At 36.4% G+C, this 5878-nt stretch overlaps 1 long non-coding RNA gene across 1 annotated transcript; it reads right to left on the reverse strand.

The window, feature by feature from the left end:
* Positions 1-1735: 1735 nt before the first annotated feature.
* Positions 1736-2379, reverse strand: LOC118746433. The gene is made up of 2 exons (XR_004993836.1): positions 2128-2379; positions 1736-2071 (listed from the first exon to the last, which is right to left on the reverse strand). It is a non-coding gene; the product is annotated as an uncharacterized LOC118746433 (long non-coding RNA).
* Between the last annotated feature and the right edge of the window lie 3499 nt (positions 2380-5878).

The raw sequence follows: 5878 nt of genomic DNA on the forward strand, positions 1-5878 counted from the left end.
AGCAGTCCGGTTTACAGGATTTAGTCAGAACTTACAGGAAGTCGTTCCTATTGACATAAAACCTGTCAGTAGGAACACTTTTGAGAGAGTAACTAAGCAACTGATCCTAGTCAGAAGTTACAGGATTTAGTCTGGAGTCTTTTTTTCCTGTGAGTTCATGAAAAGTGTCAAATGATCAGCTGATTTGCATGTGCAAACAAAAACAGAAATCAGTGTAAGTAAATAACCTTATATTTGTACAAAAATGAAAGTAAACAACGAAATATTTGAATATGTATAGATTTAAAAAACACAGGTCCACAAAAAAAAATCGATGAAAGGTTCCTTAACATATCACAGACTAGGTTTAGTCAAAGGAACCTTTCATCGATTTTTTTGTGGACCTGTGTAATTAGTTAGTGATATTTCAGGCAAATCAGTGTTGTACAAATGACATGTAAGCAAACTGACTGACGTTTTTACAGGAAATAGCGCTTTTTGCGTTCCCGTGCACTTCTGCATCTGTTCTCCTTTTACTCTCACTTGAGAGAGTAAAATTGTAGTTTGACAGTTCCACAGGTTTTTGTCCGAAGTTCAAAGGAATAGCCAAATTAAATACTAAAAATGTTATTATGATGCGATTTGGCTCAAATTCGGGATATGTAAGGGCAATACTTTTGCAAAAACGTCATGTGAGGAAAAGCGTCATTAAGAATTTTGGGGCATAAGAAATTTTTTTTAACGCTGGTTTTTAATTTACTCGACCAGGTCTGCTATTTACATGCACGTGTTGGTAATATTTTCTTTGTTACACCATGTAAATATTGCTATCGTTTGAATACTGAGTCGGCAATCGCAGTTAAAACTTTAAGTTTTAGGCGAAGCATTAAAAACAAAATACTGGATGATGCTTTCTTCGCGTTTTTTATGTACGTATGTACAATAACTATTTACGTACGTATTTAATACGATCGGAATATGTACTTAGTATTACAACATCTCTATTATTGCAGCCATTACCAATAAATCACGATATTGCAAGCGCATCCACATTGCACGCACGGTAGTGGACACATTGTTGGCTGACACATTGCATGGCCATAAATATAACATTGGATGTCACGACAGCCGGCAGTCGTAAGAAGCAACAAGTTTAGCTCTACTTGCTATTCGACTTGTAGGTTATGTACATATGTATGTATGTAAAAACATCAGGTGCCATGATGTGTGTTAGAGAAACTGAAAATGGCGTCTTCAGGTGGCACGCAACACTGTCACATTGACTAACTGACTAAGTTGAGCTTTTGCAACGCTGCGAATGCATTGACGGAACATTTTGCCATTTATGTACAACAAACAATTAGAATTCTCGACGGAAATGGGAACTGTCAATATACTGGTACTCGAACGATGGCAAAAGACTTCGTGTCAGAATAGCTTATTGGAATGCTGGGCTGATGGTGAGCCACGGCAAAATAGTACTAAATATAATAATTTAAATGGGAGCAGGCGGTGCACGCACAGAGTACCAAGAATGATTCTTTAATTGAAACATGCGGTTTAATTAGAATTCTCTATGGATCGTAACAATTTTTTTTATTCAGAAGTGAACAAAACATGGTCGCTGGTACAGAAGTCCTTTCTAGGACACTGCATGTATATTGTACGAGTATGTATGTAAGTATCAAGTGCCGTTGCCTGGCGTTTAAAGAGTTTAAGTAACACTGTTTTGCGAAATAAAATAAACAAACAAAAGTAACATTGGTATAGCATAAATGCACTTATTTTTATTAGCCATTTTTGGAGCAACGGAAAGTAATTACCAAACTGATACTGTCAGTCGACTTCGTATTGCTTCACTTCATGATTTATGGATGTTTAGCTTGCCCAGTGAGACATGACGCTTGGCATGTGCTGAGCACACTCCTGAGTATTTCGCAAAAAAAAAATTACTTTCAGTTTCGCAAAAAATCACTTTTGATGACTTCATTTGCGAAAGCGACACTAGCGTCCACTCGTCTAAAGAAGGGTGTCGATGGACGAATCGCTCATCGACGGAAGTGTTATAAATAACTTCTAGCGAAAATATTTCCTAAAAAACGAGTATTGTTGTATTGTTGAAGACAAACTGTATATTCATTACATTACATTAATAGACTGTTTTCGATGGCTGTCTTTTACCGCCCCGTTTTGTTAAGCCGCTATAACGCTGTGTAGCCATCACGTGTCTGCTTCCACCCGCGGCAAGAGTAGGCAGTATTGGGAAGGATGCTCCTAAAAAATCACTTCCGTTTGCTGTGACGCAAGTTTGCTCTCAGTTTACCCTGCTTAATGTGTTTTGCCAGTTTGGCTAACGTTGTCACTTTGACTGTACCGCCTGCTGCTCGTTCCTCATACTAAATGGTCTACACATCCGGCCAATCGTGGTGACCAAGTATGTATGCATGCATGTATTTGTATGAGCATATTATATTTGTATGTATGTATACATAGTATATGTACATATGTATAAGGAATGAAATATGCGATCATCGCCTGTGAGAGGCGGCATCCATAATGGGTGTTAGGGCGCTGGTTATGGAACATATTTATTTATTATATCAGATTATTATGTCAATGCTGTGCTTGAAGACATATACATATATGTATATTTCATACAAACATATTTATACGTGTACATTAGATGTCTTATTTTCTCCATACATTTTGCTAAGGTATTTCAGATCCTCCCTCCGGCAGCAGAATATGAAAATATGTAGGACGCTAGGAACTTTACAAATTGAAAAAAAAAAAAAATTTACTATTTCAAAAACTGGATGAGCTACTCCGAGATCCGTGATTTATAAGACTTTTTTGCTGTAGGTTTAGTTCCATATATCAAAAAACATTCATCTTGCATAAGAAAAAAAAAAAAAAAATATCCAACCTCATGAAGTATAAGTCGCTAAAGCGAATGGCATACTCAGTTTTTTAGTACAAGTAACCAGAAAGTTACCCACGCGGCCTAAAGTGACTATATGGTATTATTTTTCACGAATTTTCAAATTATCATTTTATTAAGTTTTTAGCATGCTATTTTCATATTCTGCTGCCGGAGGGAGGATCAGAAATACTTTAGCTAAATAAAGCATCTAGTGTACAGACAAGCACACATAGTTAGATGTACAAATGTTTCTAACCAAAAAATTTGCGATTTTTCCACCGGAATTATAAAATCTATTTTAATATTTTCGTCAAAAAATATTTAAGAAAAATAGTAATATACGTGATAAAGATCTCAAAAATCGAATTTGCTATAAACAAAATTATGGCCTTATTCATAAAAAATAAAGTAGGTTTAAAGATCTTTATAAAATGACGTTTTCATAAATTGTTCAGTTTATAAACCTGTTTTAAACAGAGTACGAAAATAAACTGTACAAAACAATTCCCATTTGCTCATCGATCATCATATCATTTGTGGTTTTGTACAGTTTTGTACATAGTCAGAAACAAACTGTAAGATTCACTGTCATTTTCCCCAACGAGAAACGTTTGCTTTTCGTTTGTGACAATTGTACCATAGGGTGATATCACAAACGTTTCAATTACGTGAAAAATAATTTTTTCTGTAAATTTTCATATCCAATTCAATTAAAAAACATTTTTATTTTTTATTCATTGCAGCCATTCGTTTTGTGTTTAGTTATTGCATAAGTGTACATACATCCATATATTTTTCTCTGCACGATTCATTTCGTTTGTTGTTTCGTCTGTAACTACTAAACTACTGTAGTGTACTATCACCAAAGTGAACTCAGCCGTTTTGTTTTCGTATTGCACTGAACTGTTGAAGTAATAAACGAAACGAAATAGTAACGTACAATATAGTTTATTTTCGTACCCTGGTTTTAAAGCTATTTTATTTTTTATGAATGAGGCCATTAGTTGTTAAAGATACTTTTCTGAAAAATATCCTCATAAGTGGGCGGTGTCACGCCCATTTTCAAAAAAAAAAAATTGTTATAATCGTATTTCTTGCTAAACATATGTTCCAAACATCAATTTTGAATAAATCGAAGATTTCGAATTTCTCTAAATTGCTGTTGTATGGGATGTGGGCGTCGTTATTTCCGATTTTAAAAATTACTATGCCAAGATTAGGAGAAATTGGTGAATATTGCTTGCCGAGATATACACATTTAACCATAAGTGGGCGGGCCCATTTTTCAAAAACATATAATATTCATATTTGCGTCTAAAACTCATTGTAAATATCAATTTTGAGTGAATAAGCTTGAATATTTACTAAAATATTGAAAATTACCGTTATATGGTAGGTATGCGTAGTTATTGTCCGATTTTATACAAAGTTTCGTTAAGATATCTTAATTCTTACTCGATTTATCGTGCGCACAGACGGACGGACGGACAGTCTGTCGCGGCTCAATCGAACGCCTAAAAATATTCAAAAATCCAGTTGAAACTGGTATAGAAACCCCTAATCAATCACCCTGCTAACTAGTACTGTATACGCAAAAAAAAACGCAACCGGCATTGAGCTGATATAAAAATTTAGGAGTAGCGTTAGTTACATATATCATAATCCAATGATCGCAACTAAATAAACGAAATTAGTATGGAACCATGCTTGAGGTACTACCTTTGTTCTTATGGTTTTTCAAAATCTTCTCCATAAAAGTGTTTCCAATATGAATGGGATAATTTCTTTCTTTGTGCCAAAAATTAATTTTACCTTTTGTTTTTGTTTTGCTTGGTTTTTCTTCTTATTTGACACTATAACCACTTATTCGTTTGGGTCCAGACCTAAAACTTCGCCTATTGCCTCTCTCCATGCTTCGGTCATATCAACTATTTGTAGGTCCTTTCGCCTTTTGGTACTTCCATTGTGTACCAAGGCGTCCTAGCTGTTGTTGACCATCATGGATGCCGAATAGAAGTATATTTCAACCAGAGCGTCATCATCCATATCTACGACATACCTAAGCCAGCGATTAACTACATATCGCACACCTAAATCTAAAGCAAGCTATCTGAAAATTCAGAGAGGGAAATATAACTGCTTGCTAATATTATGATAAAAAAAAATATTTGCATTAATTGGATGTACATATGTAAGTCCTATGAATTGATTAATGCAAAAGAAACGCGCAACATTTTTTTTTGGAGTTGATCGCACTTTACATAGATATATGTGTCGTAAAAAGAGCTCTACAGCTCGTCATTTCATCTTTTTCGGTACGCGTTTCTCATGAAAACAAGGTCATAGGTCTTAGGTTAGGTTAGGCGGCAGCTCGGTGTAACCGGAGCTCACTTAGACAAATGGAGATTGTCCTTTGTGGTATCAAAGTTATGAGTTCGGCTAATCTCAATGCCCCAGAACTCCTTGGGGCTATAAAGGATGTGAGAGTCAAAGTACTTCAACCTTAGCCTCGCAAACGCCAGATACCTTAGAAGGTAGTGTTGAGGTGATTCCAAATCGTCATCTTCCAGACAACTGCGACATACGGGGTCGGTAGTATGTTCAGCCTTATTGCGTGAATACCGATTGGACAGTGACCCGTTAAAACCGCCACCAGTAGTGACAGCTGTGGCTTTGTGAATGTGAGGAGTTCCCTCTACTGCCGAAGGTGCCGTTATAATACAGCCGGTCTGGTAAGCCCTCTGGATGCAAACCCTCTAATGGGCACGGTGTCGCTTATCACCCTGGATTAGGGGGTCAGTAGTTCTTGGTCGCCGCCCCGACGATAGGGTGCCTGTTATTGCGGAGGCCATAGGTCTTGATTGGAGCAGTTCTCCCGAAAGCCCACAAAACTTAATTTTGTTTGTCGAGAGAGCAAACTGTTTTTCAATTGACTACCGAGCACATAGGAGCACCTGTTTGTTATTATTCCTCTGA

Source organism: Rhagoletis pomonella, unplaced genomic scaffold (assembly GCF_013731165.1).
Source record: "Rhagoletis pomonella isolate Grant_MI unplaced genomic scaffold, Rhpom_1.0 Rhpom_scaffold_00010, whole genome shotgun sequence".
NCBI classification, from domain to species: Eukaryota; Metazoa; Arthropoda; class Insecta; order Diptera; family Tephritidae; genus Rhagoletis; species Rhagoletis pomonella.